The sequence below is a fragment of the Rhodnius prolixus genome, unplaced genomic scaffold, assembly GCF_049639745.1.
Source record: "Rhodnius prolixus isolate KJV_2025 unplaced genomic scaffold, Rpr scaffold_7, whole genome shotgun sequence".
NCBI classification, from domain to species: Eukaryota; Metazoa; Arthropoda; class Insecta; order Hemiptera; family Reduviidae; genus Rhodnius; species Rhodnius prolixus.
The window spans coordinates 10328356-10352109 of NW_027411582.1; the positions used below are offsets into that span (position 1 = coordinate 10328356).

The 23754-nt window shown below is 35.2% G+C and overlaps 1 protein-coding gene and 1 long non-coding RNA gene across 20 annotated transcripts in view; one reads left to right on the forward strand and one right to left on the reverse strand.

Annotated features, from left to right (window-relative positions):
* The window catches only part of LOC141446936 (uncharacterized), a 165195-nt gene that overhangs the window by 19574 nt on the left and 121867 nt on the right, over window positions 1-23754 (reverse strand). The window contains exon 5 of the long non-coding RNA XR_012454010.1: window positions 1537-1748. This is a non-coding gene — a long non-coding RNA (uncharacterized lncRNA). The remainder of the gene's footprint in view (window positions 1-1536; window positions 1749-23754) is intronic.
* Window positions 1-23754, forward strand: part of LOC141446931 (diuretic hormone receptor-like) — a 323691-nt gene that overhangs the window by 14994 nt on the left and 284943 nt on the right. The gene's annotated exons all lie outside the window — the stretch shown is intronic.

The window sequence follows — 23754 nt, forward strand, 5'->3', positions numbered from 1 at the left end:
TTTTGCAATTATACCCTTGATATCGGTGTGTGGTAATTTATAATTAGCCATTTCCCCACTATTGGTGGCTTCCTTTGCAAGTGTATCAACAATTTCATTCTCTTTTATACCACAATGACCCCTTACCCACAAAAAATTAATGCAGACTCCCTTCTCTTTAAAAATGGCACTAGTTTCTACAATCTCTGCGATAATGTGATTTTGGAAATTTATCTTTGTTTAAAGAAAAAATGTTAACACTTTATTTGCCATCGCCATATTACCTCTGGATCCTGGACCAGTTTTTTCCTAGTACTTATCTTAATTAGAAGAGAGATGTTATCGTTCTCAGACGATATAAAATGTCAAAATTCCCAGTATCTTTGTATTTTGAATCACCGACAAGTTTTTTTTTGTATTTAATAGACAGTTCTGTGACATTCCAATAGCCGACTTTTGTGAATTCGACCTGGTATCTAGTAATATAGATATTTTCATTTTTATTGTTTTTTTTTAAATTTTTATACAAGAAGGTTAGTTTAGTTTTCTTTTTTCTTCAGTTCAAAACGGTTTGAACTCTTTAAAATAGAACACCGTCCAAAACGTAATCAAGAAATGGTTGAAACTACTTTGCACCTGCAGGTAGGATTTTATTTGTTTTGAGGGAAAATACACAATGAATGTAACACTAAGTGGAAAACCTCAACCTTAGGGTGGCCATAAAATTGAATATTCAATACCTTCGTCAGAAATGATTTTTTGTTGCCCTATGAAAATGTTTCTAGTGAAATTTACAGCCCTAAGGGTATTAAGTTAGAGAATTTTTGAAATTTTTCTGTTACTTCTGGTAAATAGAAGATTTGCAATGAGGCCAATTAGAATTAGTATCCTGGGGATCACCAAGGGTGCAGTTCGTGAGGCTCTCAGAGACTGGATCTGGAGAGAGCAAGAAAAGAGCTGGGTGATGTGTCCTGGGGTTAATCATAGTAAGACTATGATGCTTTGGCTGGGTAAACAAAGAACCAAAGAGACACTAAGCTTGGGTAGAAATCAGATTACTATGATTACCGGTCTATTCACGGGGCATGGTAGGTTCTGGAAGAATCTGTACAAGGTGGGGGGCTTATTAGCTCGAAACCATTCTGTGGAGATTGTGTCAGGAAGAGGAGGAAATGGCTTCTCACCTGCTTATCGATTGCGTTCTCCTTTTAGACCAAAGGAGAGAGTAGCTCAAAAAGAACTAGTAGGGAAAGTCCTCAACGTCCTTAGTAGGGGAGGTTTCGTCTACTAGATCCAAAAAGGGGAAGTCACAATAAGTCTGTTGTGGCTGCGATGCCGTGGAGCATAGGTCCCCGTCCCATTTCTAATGCAATAAGGGCCAAAATGTTGATATATAGTTTTTACTCGTTTGAAGATCTTAAAGGATCAAAGGACTCCCTTAAAGTTAGGTAGGTCATTGAATTTAGAATGTTGGATTAACTTGAGCTTTAGAAATGTAAAGTTATATTTTAAATTTTTAACAATTTATTGTTATATATTGATATTTATTGTACTTACAATATAATGTTTCCATTACTGGCCATTGTACATAATATTGCTGTTGATTAGATACTAGGGCAACCATCAAATTATTGTGTTTTTGTTGTTAAAATCCCGTCTTCATTGATGAATTCTTTCGGTCCATCAAAACCCAAGACCCTTAAATCGTTCTTGGTCCGCCCAATCCAAAAGTGACTGCAATCTATCTTCAAATCAATCTTTCTCTTCTCCTGCAAGTTTTTAGTTTGAGAGTTATATTATGCCTCTCTGGTATTTCATTATTGAAGTATTAAGAAGTATTAAAAGTTTGGCTGTCCATCCATTCAGATCGTCAATAAATATGTGGTAAATCAGTTCAGCATAAAAATTTAGTGTGAAAAAGTTTTTCTTCAAGGACTTTTCTTTAAAAGTGAAAAATAATTTATTTATTTTAAATAAGTAGAAAAAAAAACTGGTCGCTAATGATTTAAAGTTTTCCTATTTGAACTTTTCAACACTTTTAATGATCTGCGATGAACATCTCAGTGCAAACTTTTCTCTAAGTGCATTTTCCACCCCAGACTTGGTTGGAAAATATATATCTATTAACATAATAATATCTCGCCTTTAAAACTTCAACTCTGTTTAACACTTGAAAAAAAAAATGCATTCTTGTACAAGGCAGCAAAATAGAAGAAAGAAAAAGTAATAAACAAATTAAGAATAACTCCAGAGAGTTTATTCGGAAAACTCGACTTACTTTCTAAAGGCGCGAATTAAGGTGGCTCGGAAATGTTGAGAAGATGCCGCATCACTAAGTACCAAAGAAATTTTCTTTATGGACACCTTTGAGGACGATAGACGTCGAATTGTCCCCGAAGTAAGATGGTTGGATGACGCAGAAAGCGATTTGCGGAAGACAGGGGATGATAGAAGATGGCACAAAGCCGAAAATCGGGATGAATGGCAGTCTCTCTTTTGAATGAGGTCCAGGACAGTAGCACCTTGATAATAATAAAATTTAAGTCAGAACAATTTATCTGGAAGTCCTTAAAGTATAAAACAAAGAAAATAATTAAAATGAAATAAATAAGATGCTTGAAAAGTAGAGCAACTTGGGCCAAACCAGATGGATGGTCCTAAGAGACCAGAGAACATCTTTGTCCGACGAAAACTCACTAAAGGAAATTTGACATTTCAAAGTGAAAAGGAGGACAACTCAATGAAAATTAAGTTAAACAAAAAAAAAATACCTCGATAAGAAGATATCTTTTATCGAAGTAACGTCATTGTATTATTTAAGAACTGGAAACAGCTGTTATCTTCCATGAACATTTCCACTTTGCGGACTTACTGGCCCTGTGGTCTATCCGGTGATTGTAAAAGCAACGCCTAGAATAGATGATTCATCTCTTACTCACTCGCACTTGCCGTGTCAGTGCAGTCTTAGTGTAGCATTCGCTTAAACGAAGTAATTAGCATTTATTTTTTTTTAAAAAAAATGTTTTGTTACCCTAAATGAATAATGTGGTAAAGGGTTTTTAAATTAATTGGGTTTTCAACATACAGCCGATCTTTGGATGGGTTCATCCCTTGGTTAAACAGTTATTAGCTAGCTGCACGATCAATCTTAAACGTGGAACTGTTCCAGGTGAAGTAAGCTGATGAGCTAAATAATAACTCACTGCGAGTTAGATACTCAAATACGTAGGCCAAGCACGTGCAGCCTACTACAGTATAGTCTGGGAAGGCGGTGGATGCCAAATTTCATTTAAAAGCTTCGGCCAAATAAGAAAATAGAATTATTATCCAAAAAAGTGATAATGCAAAAATTGGTAAAAATTTTTGAAAAAGAAAGAAAACGCAGTTTTCAGAAAAAATAATAAATAAGCAGTACCCCATTTTTTTTTTTTTAAAGGAAAAACATTATTATAACTCTTTACATCACTGTAGTCCTTAAATCAATTTCCTGAGGTTTGGGAACATGCCAAATTAATGTGTTGGTAAACCTGGAAGAGATAAAGCCAAGCTTGAGAATTTTATCCATTTTATTATTGAATTAATTTAGCCATATTTGATTACTAACCACTGAACTTAGCCCTTCCGCTCTGAATTACCATTTTCTCGTTACAACCCGTAGATACAACATTGAAGATGAATCAAGAACCAATTAAGTTCAAAACATGTTGTAGAACTTTTCTTTACACTTATTTCATTGAAGCCCACCAACATCAACAACAATGAAAATAAAGAAAAAGATTTTTCATAAAAAATTTTCTAGCCACCAGTTGGAGCATCTAAATGTTGTTTACTCTGGAGACCAGCTTCAACTGAGTTTCTAAACACCGGGGTGTTCTTATTCCACAGTTTTGTTGCTCTCCTTATTATACAGCTTCTTTATTGGGTACGTCTTTTTTTATGGGTTGGGGTGGGATGGATAATTGTTTTGGAAAACTTCTATGATGCTGGAAGATATTTATGTTAACGTTTAGGGAGTAGAAAGGAATCTGTTTTAGTCCTTGAATAAATCTTCAGGAGTATTTATTTATATCCTTTTAGAGAAAGTATCTTTTTGTTTTATCTTACCGCTTCCAAAAAATATATACTAGGGCATAATTGAACAGTATTTACATTTTCTGTTACAGAGTGCACCAGAATCGTATTATTGAACCTTTTTATTTTGTTTTCTACAACTTTTTAAGTCTTCTGTAACAGATCTATATCAATAAACAGTTGGTACTTTACATACATGTCTATATTTTTTTTTTAATTTAAAAATTTTGTGTCAAATGTTAATATCTGCCCCACTGGTAGGGTAGCTTTGAACACAATATATAATAGAAAGAAATGATAATACTTAACTCTGAATCTACCTTCTATCAGTCATTTCTCTCGACTACTACATTACTTTCTCTTTTAAACCACTAGAAATCTAGTTCAAAAATCAAGAATGACTCAGTTCGGGGATGTTGTACCCGAAGTGTGATGGGTTCAGGAAGTTTGAACAAAATATTCGGTTTGTTGCGCTTCTTAATGTAGGTTCGGACCACTTTCCCCTTCTCTGCGATTAAACAAAAAAAAAAGTCACAAACTTGCAGGTCGGTAGGGCGGCACATTTTAACTGTGATGTTGAAATGTGTGTCCCCTCTCCTTTCATAAAAGAAAATATAATATCCAACACTTTTTTTGTGAGCAAATAGACTTTTTGTAAATACCAGGTTTAAAAATGCGAATTACAAGTGGCAATAATGGACTAACAATACTTACACCTTGTCCACTACAAATCTTCACAATACACTACCAAAGTTGCAACAGAAATTTGACTTCCTCCTTACAAAATATAACATTCCTCAATTCTGAAGGGAAACTCTGTCAATTATACAACAGGTCTACCACAAAATATGGAGGAAATTACCAATCATAAATGTTTTAAATATTTAGCGAGAAATTAAAACTGTTCAAAGATGCTCCCCTGTTCAAATGAACCCCCCCTTTCCACTACAGTTAATTTCTCTGCTTACTCCTTAAAGAGAAAGTATTTCTTAGGGAACATAACTTTCTTTTTCAAATTTGAATTTTAACCGAAAGTTGAAGATATGAGAGAAAATTTAAAAAAGAAAGGTAGCACAGATCTGTATAAGTCGGAGGCGCCACGGTAGCCGAGCGGTTAGAGGCGAGACCCGCAAAGTTAATTATGTATTGTGGTAATGGGTTCGATTCCCGGTCTTTAGGCCTTGGATTTTATTTAATGGTTAATAAAAGTTTACAGTAAAAGTATGTTTGCTAGTCGCCTCCGTCCACGACACCTAATTGGTAGTTGGACGTAAAGTCCGCCTGAAAAAATAGGCAATTACTTTACTTTCCTTAATTTTTTTACTGTATAAGTCGGAAGCCTTTACTAACCATTACCCCCTCCCGCCAGAAATGTTCTAGAACATATTTTGCTATTACTACTATTTTTTAGAGTCGATTAGCATTTTTGAGAACTAGGGACAGAGATTTTGCTAGAAAAGACTAGTTAGGAAACATTCTGGAAAAAGGAGCGGTTACTCCTTTACTCCTGTCTGGCTTACAAGAGGATATCAGCACCGGAAATTTCTTTTTAGCTGCGGAATCTGGCAAAACTAAAGACGATTTAATCCAATCTATATTAATGTATTCACTGCCGTAATTAATAAAGCCTGCCTAGTATTGCGAATTACTTGATGAGGTAAACATCACACTATCATCAAAATCACTTCCAAACCTCATCATCCCTTAGCCATTTCTCTTCTGAATTCTAAACCATTATAGTTACTTGGTATACGATTAGAGTTTTTATTTTTTTAAAATAAATAAATAATAAATAATAAATTTTAAGTTTAATAAAGTCTCAAACTTTTGGTATTCTCGACAGAGAAAGTAATTAAGTGTTCTCGTAAGATTTATTTTATTTTTTCATTTCGGAATATTATTTTCTAAAAATGAATTGCCGGTTATATCTTAATTTTTTGATTTTTAATTTATTCGATCGTATAAACTTCCTCATACTAAGCGGAAGACGAAAATATTTAAACCAATAATAATAGCGTACATAATGTAAGATATAATAATTCCAAAAACATTTTATACTACGTACATAATACTATAACGTTAAACCAAGATATGTGTAAGATGGTTGTATTAGTATAAAAGACGAAGGTCCAGCTAGAATATCAATGAAACTGTTGACCACTGATTTAATCTTTTATACACTGCACACAATTACTTTAACTACATGTCTGTCTGTCTGTATATCAGTCCAGGGCTCAGCCTATCTCTTTGAGTTTATTGAGTAGTCAATGGGCAGAGAGAGATCTTTACGTCTATGTTTCTTGATTTGTAGCAGTTTTCATTTCTTTTTTGCTTTATTGATTAGATTGATTCGATCAGGAGTCTAACCCATAACAATACAATTAAGCAGGAAAAATGTTCTGTTGAGAAAACCGATTCAGTTTAGTATACTTCCGGTTAAACTATTCTAACCAAAAACTTGCATCTCCAAGAGAGTGGTACCTAAATAAAACTGTGAACTTCCTGCGATTCTTTCGTTTTTGAATGGAAAAATATTAGGAAAATCGGATATAACCTGGTAGAGATCACATTTGTACCAATTTCCAGAATAACATGGTGATAACATGTTAGAAGCATCTGATAAGATGGCTTGCTTTTAAGACTGGGGTGTAATGAAAATTGTTATGAAGGATATGGCGCTTAGGAGAGATCCAGGCAATACACCTGTACCCACAATTTCCTCGTTAACCCTTTACAGGAAGATGAGTATTCATGTTGCCTTTCTCGGGGACCTGTGGGCATGTATAAACGCGCTGGCTCAGTTCCGGAAGACGTTTGGAAGCGATATGTCTGCGGTATAAAGATAAAACGGCATACAGAGCAAGATTAACTGATATAACTATCTATCTGCCTTAAAGAAGATTGTCTGTTCTCAGTCTTTGCATCTAGACATTGGGACAAATTAGTACTAATTAGAGTATATTAGAGATATTAGAGATATTAGAGATATTAGAGATATTAGAGATATTAGAGATATTAGAGATATTAGAAATAGAGATATTAGAGATATTAGAGATATTAGAAATTAATTGATTAGTATTAGAGGAAAGAGCTGGCTAGTTTTGGGGTAAAAAATAATAATTTTGGTTTTATTATTATTATTATTATTATTATTATTTTATTGAGAAATCATATATATACATAGCCAAAGTAGATTTAAAAAATAAATAAAGCAATGGCAAAGCCGTCTGCTTGAGAGCACTGCTTACATATAAATTAAAAAATACGAAATATTCTATAAAATAAATAAAGTAAATTAATATAAAATTAAAATAAAATAAAGTAAATTAATATAAAATTAAAATAAAATAAAGTAAATTAATATAAAATTAAAATAAAATAAAGTAAATTAATATAAAATTAAAATAAAATAAAGTAAATTAATATAAAATTTAAATAAAACAAAGTAAATTAATATAAAATTTAAATAAAATGAACTAAATTAATAATTTCTTTGCATTCCACTGAAATATAAAGAACAATTTTATATTAAATCAAATTCAATCAAACGCAAAATAAAGAGTGGGAAAAAACAAAATGAACAGAATTACATATCGGAAATCCAGGAGTACCTTGCCTTCCAAGCATGGCGAGCGTAACGGATAATTGGACGAGGATCTGATTGGCCAGTTAAAGAAGAAATAATATCCTCTCTGGAGAGTGTACTCTTACGGAAATAAACAAGGCGAAATTCTCTTAACAAAGGACACTCCCCAAGAAAGTGATACACCTCCTCTCGCGTACCACAGTTACACAGAGAACACTTTTCCAAATCAGGGTCTCTGTCTATCCAAGGCCTATAATTTAAGTAGAGAAGTTCTCCCCTCAGCTTAAGAAACCAGCGCAATTACAGGAATGTTAAACTTTCAGAAAACTCTGCCGTGGTGCTATGTCTGTATTCTGCGATTAAGTATCTGTACAGAACAAAACGCTCCGATTGAACCGCACGGTTCACACATTCCTCCAGATGAGACTCCTTAATACTTCTGGACAACAAATCCAGCTGGGCACGCCAACCATGCAAGGAATCCAAAGAGCCTTCAAAACTGAGGTTATTTGATTGGAAGAGAGTAAGCCAATGCTTGTACCAATAGGTTTTCTTTTCAATTATTTTAAGAGCAACTATTCTAGGAAGTCTGTGTGCAGGAAGAGATAATACCTTAAGGCAATACTTTACATGAAGATTGAATGTATAAACTTCCAGCGGTTCCAAACAAAACTCTATGGACAGAAGGTAGTTTGGGGTAGCGGACGGTAAAGCAAATAATTTCTTTATAAAATATCTTTGAAACTTTTCCAGTACCTCAAACGCACGAAACCCCCAGACCTGAGCGCCATAACACACAATAGCTCGAGAGACAGCTCTGAAAGCCTGGAACTTAGCCTGCAATGGTACATTTCCACTTATAATAAAGTTGTTCCAAACTCTATTTAAACCCTGTTTTGCCAAAGAGACTTTTCCCTCAAGGTGAGACCCAAAGGCTAGGCGGGGCGTAAGAATAACACCGAGGTATTTATATCTGTTTACAATATCAATTTTCTGACCTTTAAAATACCATTTTTCCGCAGAGGCAAATCTCCCGCCTTTCCGGAAAACCATAACTTTTGACTTCGATAGATTAACCGTCAAATTCCATTGATCACAATATGCTTCTAGAATTCTTATATTTCTTTGAAGGGTATGTGGATTGTCAGTTAACAAAACAAGATCATCCGCGTAAAGCAAGATGTTTATCTTCTTATTTCCGACCAACACACCTCCCTCCAAAAGCGACGGAAGATCATCAACAAACAGGGAAAATAAAATTGGGCTCAGCAAACAACCCTGTCTCACCCCAGAACCCACCCCAAAGAATTCCGAAATCGAAGATGCGTCGCGGACGGAACAGGCAGCAAAGGAGTATAACTTCTTCAAAATGCCCACGAACCTTGAAGAAACGCCCAAATTAAATAATTTAAGAAATAAAGAAGTATGTTCTACCGTATCAAATGCCGCCTTTAGATCAACAAAGAAGCAGTAGACCTTAGACCCTTTTTCTAAAAGCTTAAGGTTAATTAAGTTTGTTAAGACAAAAATATTATCAATTGCGGAATATGCCCTTCTAAAACCGTTTTATAAATACATTAAATAAAATAAATCAGTACCTCGGAGGTCGTACAATACTAAGACTATTTTGTCAAAATTTATTTTTGTAATCTTTCTAATATAAAATTATTGTTTTTAATTAGCCAACCATCTGTTAAAGTGCATCTATTTTACTTATTATCTACCAAAGATTTAAGTAAGGGAAGGGATTAGCTATGAGGTTAGCATACTGGACTCCCACGCGGAGGTCCCGGGTTCGAATCCAGCAGCTAGCCCTTAGATTTTCTCTTCCTAGGAGCTTCTTACAGCTCACTGTCCGGTGATGGACAGTGTTGTCTGTAACGAGAGAACACTGTCCGGAGGCCGGCAGTGCACTGAAAAAAGCTCCGGGCGCTAATAACCTCAGCTGTTGATGCGCCAAAAAAAAAAAAAAAAAAAAAAAAAAAAAGATTTAAGCAAACTAACTCCCGTGGGCTTACGAAAAAATCTTTAATTTGCTCTCTTGTAAAAAATTTAAAATGTTACATGAATGCTCCAGTTCTAGCCTTACCATATACACTGACCTTCACGTCCATTTTGTCTTTGATCTAATTAAGTCTCGCTACCGCAAATTTCACAGCCTCCTTGCTCTCCATCCTAATCCTCTTGTACAACGGCTCTCCTCTCCTCATCTTCCAGACAATCCTTCTCGTCGCTTGAAGCGGAAGTGGCCTAGGGACATACCGATATGAGAGCAATCCATTGAGAAAGAGTTTCACCAGTGGGTGATTGCTCTAACCATGACATTACAAGTGAACTTGAAACCAGTATGATCAAATTTACTTGATGCAACAATTGTTGTGGTTGTAAATTTGGCAAACAAAGTGGGGAAAAAAATGTGACATAGTGTTGTGTACCTCCGAGGTACTTCAATGTTTAAATAAAAGCTATTTTATAGTTATTTAATTTAATCATAACCATATTCCTGAATCAGAATATAAATTCAACAAAATGTGATGTGGCCTGCGTGAATCTAGCCTGTTGCACCAAATGGCCCTTGTTTTAAATGAGTTTGACACCCCTTCTTTAAGGGCTATTGAGCGAAAAGAGGGCATTGAAGGTCTTGGTACTATCCTTCCTCCCTAAGTAGACTAAGGCAGCCTAAGAGGTTTTCTCCCTTTTAGGATGTTTACAAAATTGGTGGCATTGTTACAGTGCCAGTAGAAAGACTTTCACTTTATCAGCCTTATTTTTAAATAAGGTTAAAACGGCTCTCCTCTCCTCATCTTCCAGACAATCCTTCTCGTCGCTTGAAGCGGAAGTGGCCTAGGGACATACCGATATGAGTGCAATCCATTGAGAAAGAGTTTCACCAGTGGGTGATTGCTCTAACCATGACATTACAAGTGAACTTGAAACCAGAAACCACTCATGGACCAATTTGTCCAATTTGAGGTACACAACACTATGTCACATTTTTTTTTTTTCACTTTATCAGCCTTATTTAAAGACTCATGGACCAATTTGTCCAATTTGAGGTACACAACACTATGTCACATTTTTTTTTTTCACTTTATCGGCCTTATTTAAACACTCATGGACCAATTTGTCCAATTTGAGGTACCCAACACTATGTCACATTTTTTTTTTTCACTTTATCGGCCTTATTTAAACACTCATGGACCAATTTGTCCAATTTGAGGAGAACGCAAAATTGATAGGTATTTGCTGTTTGAAAATCTCAACAATTTTTTACGAATGAAGAGAAAGTAAAAACAGAATAATCTTTTTTTTTTATGAATTACAAACTAACTGTAAACATATAATTTTGTTAAAAACGATTTACTAATAATAGAAAGACAAATTCATATTTTATTTTAACGTTTTTCATGTTCATACCCAGAAGGTTATTGATTAGAATTGAAAAAAAGTACGGGAAAAGAGGATAACAGTTTGAGTAAAAGTGCCCAGGGACAAGTATTAGTAATATTGTATTTACAGAGGAAGGTTGGCAGTAATGCAAACATAATAATGTATTATAGGGGCCAGTACAGTGGTGAACTCCAGCGAGAGAAATACATTCTCACATACAGGACTTAACACAACTACTTAGAGCTACAGACAATGCGCTACATGGTTCTTCTCCGTCAATTGTACTTATTTGAAACAGAGTTCAAACCTTTCCAAATATACATACTTGTTATATTGAATTCTCAATATAGGTTTGTAAACACTGTACGAGTTTTATGATCTTCCAACGTAAAGGTTTGCGCTTTGTAAGCTTGTAGAATATCTGGTAAAGATCTCTCTCTCTTTTTGTGCAATATTATTTTTTTATTTTTCTGGCTAAGTATAATTCTATCTTCAGCAGTCGATGTATGAAAATCATCTGGAGCGATCACACTCACGACTTCTTTTTATAATCATTCTGATAAATATTCATCAAACTCTGATTTAATTCCAACCTAAATCTTTCTTTAATTCTTATACAGTAAGTAATTGTATAATACACTGAACTGTTTACTTTGAGGAAAGATTACCCCCAATCCTTACCGAGAGCAGCGCCTTAATAAAAAATTTTTATTTGGAAAGATGATAAAGAAAAATGTTATAAATCTGTGTTTATGTAAAATATGTATGAAATTAACGGAAACGTCTTGGCACTATTTTCTATTAAATCTTAAAAAAGAGTAAAAATGTATTGAATAATGGAATACTTCCGGACGAAAAGATCCTTTAAACTCGATTTTAGTAAAACATTTAATATGAAAAAAAAGATATAAGACTACATTATTAAAAAAATGATTCTTTAGAGAACCTATCTATCTGCATCTTCTCACCGTAGAAACAATAACATTTTTTGGAAGAAATATTCAAATCTTAAGTAATAAAATACTACATGGAGTTTAAATATAAAATCGTAGTAGACGTCTTTAAGAGAATTTCAAAATGGAATAGATTAATGTAATTTTTAACTTAACAGTTTTATTCCGACAAAATTCTTCAATTAAATCAAAATTAGGCACATGATGATTGAAATAAAACATATTCTGCAATCATTCGTAAACCGTAGTAGTTGGTGAACGTAAAATAAATGTTCAAAATAATTTATTTTTGTTTTTGCATAATTTCATTCTTTATTAAATACCTATGGAGGGAAAAATAGTGAAAAAATTCTAGAGTACATTTTTGAAGCAAATAATAACGATTAAAAGTCTTAATGGTGGAACTTAGAGGTGGTATGTGGGCGTGAAATTGAACGAGGTTTACGCCCACCTAACTGCAATTCTATTGGCCAGTACACACGCCCACTAGATCCTACTACGTTCCGCCATTAGGATTTTTAACTGTAAATATCTCTATGAAAACAATAGTTTAGAATTTTTTCACTATTTTTTCCTTCGTAGGTATTTCATAAAGAATCAATTTATGCAATAAAAATTTACTCTTCATAAATTAATGTAATTTCCAACTTAACTGTTTTATTCCGACAAAATTCTTCAATCAAATCAAAATTAGGCACATAGTAATTAAAATAAAACATATTCTGCAATCATTCGTAAACCGTCGTAGTTGGTGAACGTAAAATAAATGTACAAAATTATTTGTATGTGTTTTTGCATAATTTCATTCTTTATTAAATACCTACGGATGAAAAAATAGTGAAAAAATTCTAAACTATTGTTTTAATAGAGATATTTACAGTTAAAGTTCTTAATGGCGGAACTTAGAAGTGGTTTGTGGGCGTGTAGTTGAGTATAGTCTACTCCCACCTAACTGCAATTCTATTGGCCAGTATACACGCCCACTAAACCCTACTACGTTCCGCCATTAGGATTTTTAACTGTAAATATCTCTATGAAAGCAATAGTTTAGAATTTTTTCACTATTTTTTCCTCCGTAGGTATTCCATAAAGAATCAATTTATGCAATAAAAATTTTAAATAAAAAAATTAATGTAATTTCTAACTTTACTGTTTTATTTCGACAAAATTCTTCAATCCAATCAAAATTAGGCTCATGGTAATTGAAATAAAACATATTCTGCAATCATTCGTAAACCGTAGTAGTTGGTGTAACGTGAAATAAATGTTCAAAATAATTTATTTTTGTTTTTGCATAATTTCATTCTTTATTAAATACCTATGGAGGGAAAAATAGTGAAAAAATTCTAGAGTACATTTTTGAAGCAAATAATAACGATTAAAAGCCTTAATGGCGGAACATAGAAGTGGTATGTGGGCGTGTAATTGAGCATGGTTTACTCCCACCTAACTGCAATTCTATTGGCTAGTATACACGCCCACTAAACCCTACTACGTTCCGCCATTAGGATTTTTAACTGTAAATATCTCTATGAAAGCAATAGTTTAGAATTTTTTCACTATTTTTTCCTCCGTAGGTATTCCATAAAGAATCAATTTATGCAATAAAAATTTTAAATAAAAAAATTAATGTAATTTCTAACTTTACTGTTTTATTTCGACAAAATTCTTCAATCCAATCAAAATTAGGCTCATGGTAATTGAAATAAAACATATTCTGCAATCATTCGTAAACCGTAGTAGTTGGTGTAACGTGAAATAAATGTTCGAAATAATTTATTTTTGTTTTTGCATAATTTCATTCTTTATTAAATACCTACGATGGAAAAAATAGTGAAAAAATTCTAGAGTACATTTTTGAACAGAATAATAGCCTGAAAATTCTTAATGGTGGATCGCAGAAATGGTATGTGGGCGTGTAAACACAACGAGGTTAACGCCATCTAACTACGGTTCTATTGGGTTCCCCTTCACTAAAAGCTAGCTTCAGATGAGGGGGCGGCAACTTATTAATAAACTAGATAGACTGAATCCTTTCTTTAATAACCTACCAGGTAAATCTTGGTACAAAGGAGTCCGTAACCATCATCCTATCATTGCGACAAAGATAAGCGAAAACCTCACCGTTTCTCAGGCCAAAGTAACCAATACTAGTTAGGACGCTTGGTGAGGATGATGTCTCTCGATACTTGCAATGAAGAAGGGAATTGCACAACCTACACCTGGAGCCAAAATAACGGAAAATATTCCAAACGAAACTAGATTTTTTTGCTTATGCTGTCAATTAACCTAGAAAATTGCGAGACCATTGGTGTTTGAATCGCCTAGGAAGATGATCTGGAAGGTGATGAGATGATAAATGGCGGACTTTAAGTTCTGATGAAAGTTTTCATAGTGAGTTGAAAGCAACCAGTCTTACAAACGGAATTTCCGTGTGGAGCAAGTTAACGATAGTGCGGAGAATTTTCGGCTGAAGAGATTGAATTCTTTGAAGATTGGAGCGTTTGAACCCCACTGTTCAATATCCAACAACCGTTTTCACTTATACAGAGAATGACATACCTACGTCACACTTGCTGAACACTAATGCCACACCACTAATCTAATCCGTACAGTAGTTGGCTAATGGATGACCCTGAATCACTCTATAAGTTACTACAGTGAAGGATATATAGAAGTGCAACTAAATTGGTGCAGAGTGCATAATGTTGCGTGAATTGTGGTACACCACAGGCGCTTGCATGTCTGGGATCGCAACTTCCCAACTGGTTGCATCATCAGGACACAATTTTCTTCCATTCTCCACCATTATGTGACGTCACAAAACTGGTTTGCATTCCCAACACGAAAGTCCTCTTATTACATTTCCGGAATTTCCAATTTGTACTAAAAAGTTACTTAGCTTCAGGATGATTCATGTTCACGATAATAAAATTATACTGTTGAAGTACTCCACTAAAACGAACTATCAATTGAACAATTTTCAAATTAAATGAATAGGCACAACATACGTTATCACCAAACTCGAATGAAAACCATTTTGGCGATAATTAATCTTAAAAATTGCAGGAAACTTAAAAAAAAGTCCTTTACTTCGAATAATAAATACTTCTTGATGTCCTCACAAAGTAAGTCCAAATTATTTAAGATGAAGAACGAACACCCCACATCAATGCCTTCATATTTATTGATCTAGAATGCGTGCTGATTGTTTTCCTCTAAGGGAATGCCAGCTCTACCATAGTTACCATTTTTAATGGAATGTGAAAATTTGGTAATATTAGGACATAAGGATTTTCGGCTAGATTTCCACTGGACATTTGTACCCTTAGTCCACTAACATCACCTTCCAACCATTAGCTTTTTTTGGGGAAAAAAAGGATGATCCCAAACGAAACTTCTAATTCTGGGTTCATCTAACTCGCATTTCCTTTAGCCTAGATACATTTAGAGTTAGGTTGCTGAAGTCATACCCTTTACATACTCATTGGAAACCTTAGTAAACCCAGCTTTTATTTATTGCAACAAAAATTAAAAAGTCTGCGCACATTTTCCTTAAAATCTTAAAATTATAAAAATTGAAATCGGTACGACTGACGGCCTTTCAGTTTCTTCAGTTCCCATATTCTCTCTTCTGGAGTTGGTATTTGAACAATGACTCCTCATTATTTATCATTGAAGCAGAGAAGTCTTCATCCCGAAAGACATGTCTATTAGATGGTCACAATCTTATGGATTTGAAGCCGTTTATGGCGATATCCCTATAAACAGGTTTTGGGAATGCTTTACCCAACAACTCCGAAACGGTACTTTGTTTAATTGTTAAGCCAGGATTTTGTTCTTACCAAATTGAGGAGGCTTCGTTATAATAAATCTTAGGTGATTTAAGAGAAAAAGAACGGTCCAACGGTTGAGGACGGTGTGCTCATCTACCTAGCCCCATAGTTATTGAAATGTATTTCAACAAATACGCCAGAAAACTAAAGTTGAAACTCCTTGTGGCCGGTTAAATGGGTACGAGATAAGACACAGCGTGCATCTCACTTAATAAAGGCCCCAAAACTATTTTGAAAAAATCTTTCACAAAACTGTAAGAGGCAAACAAATCATTAATAGATACGAGTATTTATAACTTATATTTACTGAGAAAGCAAAATGTACTTAACTAGTGTTTTCTTGCCTTAGGAGCTTCCTCACATCAGATGGAAATTACACTCAAATGACTATAAATGAATTTGTTTACCAAAAACAGTCTTAATTCATTGAAACGCAGATGGCACAGCCTACGCCCCTAAGTACAACCGAGCGGAATAATAATTATATACTGTTACCATTGGTAAGACGGGAATAGTACTTTAGAAATCATTGAGGTACGATTTAAGCACCGATACGTCTTAAGCAACTTTTCCTTGTCTGGAAAAACAAAAATAGAAAATTTCTATAGCAATTTTTAGTCCTGCAAGCTTTTATATTCTAAAATATTTTCTGGCTATATCAAGTTTTCCTGCTCTTGTATGGTTAATAACTATGTATATACTGTTCGAACATTAGATTTAAACTCTCTCGAGGAATGAATTCGTATATGTAAAATGAATTTTATAAAGTATTAAAACTTTGACAAAACAAGCTTTTGCAAAATGGAACTTTCTTCTCTGAATTGATAGCAAACTGTGTACAAAGTGAGGGGGTTGCAAGGGGTGGAAAAAAGACAATGAATAAATTCTCCCTAGTGAAATCCAATTACTTTACACATCCGCTAACAAGTTATCGCCCATTTATTCTGCGAATAACATTTCAAAACTGACCTAAAGCTCTATTACTAGTGAACATTGGTACTTAACAAACAGCCTCCTGTTGCCACGCTGAGCTCCTGGATTACAAGAAGTCTTGACACAGGTACTTTTGGTGGGTAAACTTTTTGTTATGGCTTTAGTTTGAAGCTTTTAGAAGCTAAAGCTAAAGTTAATTCAAAGTTTTCTGTTCTATAAGTAAACATAGTAATTTAGCCTGAAGTCGCTTATATCTTCATAGTATTTCACAAAGAAGATCTTTGGTAAAATACACACTTACATAGAATTCTCAGTTTATTGCTGCACATAATTTAATGTCTTTTAGGAATAATCTCTTTTGTTATTTATAAAATCTCGTGCAATATTTAACCCGTTAGTTAGTTTCTTGTCTTTGCGGTCTATTATTGGGGATTCTCCATGGCAACCGTTTACCCGGATACAGTCCAATGTCGATTGTCTATTTCTGCCACTTAATAAATAATTTACCAGCTAAGTATAAGTACTACATATTTTATGATGATGTTATTTTTGATTCGCCATTAATCGAGCAAAGTAGAATTTTTCCTAAAAGAAAAGCTTCCAATTATAGTTATAGACCAGTAATTGCAAAATAAAGAAGTCAAGTTTTTGAGAAAAACTTTGAAAACCTTTTCAAGAAAATTGCCAAAAACAAATGGAAAACCTATTTAGTAAAGTTGTGCTTGGAATTTTGATTTCCTAGTGAGATTCAATCGAACTATAAAGTTTCAGGATCCTGAAATTCTTTTTGTTTTTGAGATACATTGTGACCTCATAAATGCACAGAGTGAGAAAGAGATACAAGGTGTGGCTATTAAATAACGAGACTGATGCTGCTACAGAAGAACAAATACTAACGACCGACAGCTGTGCAGCGAAAAGCCTTCTCTTTCGATTGCATCGTCTCACGTGTTTGTAGAGAAATCTGTCTGACTGGAACCGTCATTTTTGTAAGAGGTGTTAGTTTCGTTTTGCCGAAAACATGATACTACACATGTGGTAGAGCAACGAATTGTCGTGAAATTTCACATGAAACTTGGTAAAACCGGAACTGAAACTTATCTTTTATTAAAAGAAGTTTATGGCGATGAATTTTTATCACGTGCGCAAGTTTTTGAGTTGTTCAAGCGTTTCGAAGATGACCGAGAAGAGGTCGGAGATGATGACCGCCCAGGTAGCCCTTTCACGTCCAAAACGGATGAAAATATAGATTATAATTAATCAACATTACTACCGGTGAGGTGCTTGCTCAACTCCGTGAAAGAGTAAGGAAAAAACGACCCGATTTTGTGGAAGAAAAAGTCCTCAGGGTTCTCCATCAAGACAACGCGCCGGCTCACACTGCATTTTCTGTCAAGACGACGTTTCTAGCCAAGTACAACATCCCAGTTTTAGGGCCATCCGCCTTATTCGCCTGACCTGGCCCCATGTGACTTTTATCTGGTTCCCCAAAAATCAAATCTGCATTAAAAGGAAAACGATTTCAGACCGTTGAAGCTGCGAAAGGAAAAGCGGCACGTGTCATGCAGGAGCTCATAGAAAAAGACTTCCAGCACTGTTTCGAACAATGGTGAATTCGCATGGAGCGTTGTAGAGATAGGGGAGGGGTGAATATTGAAGATGATAATAACTAAATATGTATAAATTTAAAATAAAATGTTTTGTAGCAATAGTCTCATTATTTTAATAACCTCATAAATGCATGGAGTGGAGAGACTATTGTGAATTATTTTTTTAACTTTTGAAATGAAAAATCAATTTTGAAGATTTCCTTACGTAATAAGTGAAACTCAAAATAACCGCCTATTACTCTTTTTAATGGAATTTTACTAAGAAGCATCTGCTTTATTAATCCCATATGGGCAATGTTAATAAAAACTATAAATAGATATGGAAAACTAAGCCCATCTTTTAGCTATTTCTAGAATAATACAATATTAGTTGGTTATAATTACCAAGGTTAGTTCCACTATCCTAGTTTGATGGACGTTTAATAGAAGCCTGTTCCAAACTTGTTCCAAACATTGTGGGTGTTACTAACAGAGTTAATCTATTAGATAAAATAGTTGAGGAAGTCTTTCGAATTTAAGTTTATGGACAATGTCTTTTGCTGGTGACAGATAGAACTTTGTAACCCAAGTTTGGATTAGTTTTTTCGCGTGGGCTGTGTTAAATTGAATTCATTGAAACTAACAATCGATTTAATTCTTAGTCTATAATTGGAAATAATAGTTGTAACATTGTAAAGATTTGTTATAAATAGGATTGATATAAGTTTAAAGTTGTCTTCTTTAACCACAGATATAAAGGTCCTATCAAAGTAAGTGGGTACAAAGTTAAAGTCACTGTAATTGAATAGGTTCTACTGTGGCTATCCCATTGGTGTATTTGTATTGAGCTTTGTGTTGAGTAGTTCTCAAAGTTATAGTTGGTAGTTCCTGACGTTGAAGAAAAGGTTTGAGGTAAATTCAGTTTAAAAAAAAAAATTTAATAATAGCTTTCTAACAGCTTAAAGCTTCTTGTACAAACATACAAAAAACGGAAATATACACTATAAAAATAAAGAAAATTTGCTACAGACAATTTTTGAAAGTAATTAAAATTTTCTAAAAAGTTTTGAAAGCTCCTGAGTTCGAAACATGGTTTTCTGTACATTTGGCCTGGATTTTAGAAAGATCAAACTTGGATTTTTTCACAGTATTGTTCTCTCCAAGATCTATTTGATTTTAAACGAAATATTTACTGATTCCTGCAAGGGAGATGGAACAATCTGCCTCAGCAGAAGAAGTAACCAATATGGCAAGGCTATCGACAGATCTTTTAAAGAGATTTGTTAATCCTAGTAAAAACATACGACTTATCTAGCATAATTTAGCCTCCATTATATCATATTTCGCCTGGAAGCTACAGAGGAAGCTAGCCCCATATTCTGAAATATGGTGCTAGTTCTTGATAGTGCACGCGATCCTAACAATAATCTTATTAACATAAGAGTGCACCCAGCAAGAGGGATACGGCCCTTGTTGTGCAAACAAAAAACCAAAATGATTCTGGGCTTGGGTAGAAATCAGATTACTCTGATCACAGACCTATTCACGGGGCACGGAAGGTTCAGAAAGCACCTGCAGAAGGTAGGGCTTATTAGCTAGGAACCGTTGTGTGCAGATTGTGCCAGGAAGAGGAGGAAACAGCCTCTCTCACTTGTTGTTCGATTGTGTTGCTATCGAACGGCTGCGCTACGATATCTTTGGTACCTTGAGACCAAAGGAGATTACAGCGCAGAAGGAACTGGTTGGGAAAGCCCTTAACCTTCTTAGAAGGGGAGGTTTCATCTACTAGACTTAAGGGAAGGCACAATAAGCCTCTTGGTGGCTGCCGTGCCGTGAGGCATGGGTTCCGTCCCGCCGTTCAAAATCTAAATCTAAAATCTAACATAAGAGTGCACGGCTTTGGGTTAGAATTAGCCATTCAAGATTGCAGCAAAGGAATTAAGAAATAGGTTTTCATGGATTTCCTAGCCAACCATCTACCATCTGGATTAATCCAACAAACCCCCACGAATGAACTTCAGTGTATGATTGATTTCATACATTTTAAAGAAGAACCCTAAATTTGATTTAGCGTTAACATTTTTTTTTTCAAATCCGAAATTTGATTGGATAACGTATTTTTATAATAGAATGATTGATCTTCAAAGCTCAATGCTACGTCACGAAGTGGACAGAATCGTGATCACCCTAATTGTAAAACGTTTTATTGAAAGCTTTCTCAATGTTATATCCAATGGATTTAACGGCAGCCAAGAAATAAACGATAAACTTTTAAAGGATTAACTAAATTGTGAGTTTGTATTTTCAATTTGCGGAAAGCAGAGTTTGAATTATTAAATAGAGCTTTTTGAATAGCTTAACGTATGAAAACAGTATTTTTCTTCCATCAGGTTTTTCCAGAATATAATTTGGTACAATTTCCTTTTACTTTTTCTCTTTAATACTCAGTTGCAATATTTAATGCATAGATGCCAAACGAACCCATTTAAAACTACTACGGCTTTATGAAAATTGCACTTTAATAATGCAAAGCCAATCGCCAGCCTCTTCTTCCCGATCTTATTGTAGCGGTTAAATGTCGTGAAAATGTCAGCACATTTAATTTCAGTTTCACTATTCAGCTGTTAGAGCGCAGCCTTACTATCTTAGAATAATAGACTAAACAATCAGGTCAGCAGAGCTTACAAGAACTTCTCTGCCGGTCTGAAAAGCTATTTGAATTGCAGGATCTGAAAAGTTTATAAAAATAAAAATAAAAACAATTTATATGAATAGAGCTACATGTCACTTGAAGATCTTTTAATCCTTTTTCTATTTTGTTTATCGTCCAAACCTACCAAGTGAGGAGCCGTCGAAGGAAACGTCCAGCAAACGTTCTTTGCTATAAATTTCCCCTATATACCATTAAAGGCTAAAACCGGAAACCTAGCACCCCAATACTTCTTAGCTTTGCCTCAAACCGCTTTGGTACCTTGATCAAACATAATAAGGCAGAAGAAAAATGTATGAAGACAAATATGTAGATTTAGATTTAGATTTAACGGGCGGGACGGGACCTATACCCCTCGGCACCGCAGCCACCAAGAGGCTTATTGTGCCTTCCCTCTAAGTCTAGTAGGTGAAACCTCCCCTTCTAAGAAGGTTGAGGGCTTTCCCAACCAGTTCCTTCTGCGCTATAATCTCCTTTGGTCTCAAAGTCCCAAAGATGTCGTAGCGCAGTCTCTCGATTGCAACGCAATCGAATAACAGGTGAGAGGCCGTTTCTTTCTCTTCCTGACCACAATCTGCACAACGGTTCCGAGCTAATAAGCCCTATCTTGTGCAGGTGCTTTCTGAACCTACCGTGCCCTGTGAATAGGCCCGTGATCAGAGTGATCTGATTCCTGCCCAAGCCCAAAGTCTCTTTGGTTCTGTGTTTACACAGCAAGGGCATAACACTCTTGCTGTGTTTGACCCCAGGAAGCATCACCCAGTTCTTTTCGTGTTCTCTCCGGATCCAATCTCTGAGAGCCTCACGAACTGAACCCGTGGTGTTCCCCAGACAGGCTCCGGGCCAATGAAAGGAGTGTTAGCTCCATTCCTGGCCAGTAGATCAGCTGTCTCATTCCCCTTAATCCCCACATGACCCGGCACCCATTCTAACCGAACTTTATTGTGCCGAGCCAGTAGTTCTAGGGCCTTCCTGCATTCCCAGACCAGTGAAGAGGTAGTTCTGAAGGAGACAATGGCCTTCAGCGCGGCCTGGCTGTCCGAAAAGATGCGAACCTCCCTATCCCTAAGATTCATTCGCAGATTTTCCTCAGCACAGGTTTTAATAGCAAAGACTTCGGCCTGAAAGACGGTGGCATATCTCCCAAGAGCACTCTCGATGAGTACCTCAGGTTTAGCCCCATACACTACATGTACCACAGGCCATCTTGGAGCCATCCGTAAACCACATGGCTCCCTTCTGGCACTGTTCTGTCCCGTTTACCCTCCATTCAGTTCTCGATCTGAGGATCACCTGAAATGGAGTCTCAAAACTGTATTTAGGACAGACTCTGTCCCCAACCATGTCCATGACCGGCATAGAGTCGACCTTGTCTGTAATATTCATATGTCCAATAGAGGAGCTAATGCGCCTTCATTGTCCATTTCTCGCTAGTCTATACGCGCCAGCCCTTGCCTCCGCTTGAATAACAAACTGAAGCGGAGGCAACCCCAGCAGTACCTCCAGCGCAGCAGTAGGAGCACTACTAAAGGCCCCTGTAATCAACATACAGGCCAACCTTTGTACTCCAGCAAGAGCCTTTATGGCCAACTGTTGTTCAGTCTTCCTCCACCACACCACCGCTCCGTAGGTGATGATAGGTACGACTGAAGACAAATATGTAAGATGTATGTTTTTTAAATAAAACACTTTGAATGGAGAGGGAGTGAGAGAATAGAGGTACAGCCTTCCGGTAATGTGACCTAAAATTTATAGCTTTAACAATAAATATATACCTATATTTCTTTAGTTTTTGGCAATTTAAAGGGAGTTTGCGCATTTTAGGCAATTAATATTAATATAGACCACTGAGAAGTGGCTAGTACGTCTCCTTATTCTGTTAAAGCTAGAAATCTGAAATTATTTTCAAATTCAAATGTCTTTAAACAAAAAATAATTGCCAACAAATTTGAATTGATCGCATTTGAATAACTCTCACTTAGTTAGAAAAAGTAATAAAATTAGGATTGTATCCAAAACATTTTAGTGAACGGAAACCATAATAAAGCATGTCTGCATAGAACCGAACAAATAATGCATTTTTTGAATAATAAATATAATTAATAAATCAAAATGTCTGGGGGCCCCAAACAAAACAATAAATTGAGTGGTAGGTCCACCAAATCTGGATGAATTTAATATCTGTCGTGACCGGTCCCCGTACAAGACGTGCATATTAACTTGATGAAGCTCAGACACGTACGACCGAGACGCAAATGTTTTTGTCTATTTTGTTCTAGTAGTTTAATTTTAGTTCATTCATAGTTTTTTTTTTTTTTTTAGAGTCAATGAGGATTTCGCTGTGAATGGATGAAGGTTTCTAAGATATTTTAAATGTTAATATTTTATTTTTCTTACACATTTTTTTTCTCCAAAAATTGAGTGTTGTCCCAAAATACTTATTGTTTTGTGTTCCCACAAAATGTGAACTAGCTTTATTATCGTGCACAATAACTGGCAGTCTGTCTGTTCGAATAGTGTTTAATAATTTAGCGTGTTCACTGCTTCTATTTTTAATTAATGTTCCCTTTATATTCTATATAATTTTCTGTATACAATTAACTGATTGGTTAATAGCACGTAGATCGTATTGGTAACGATAAAACATACTTCCGCATTTAATAGTTGCAATATACTTGAAAAGTTTAGGGCAAAGTGTTCATAATTA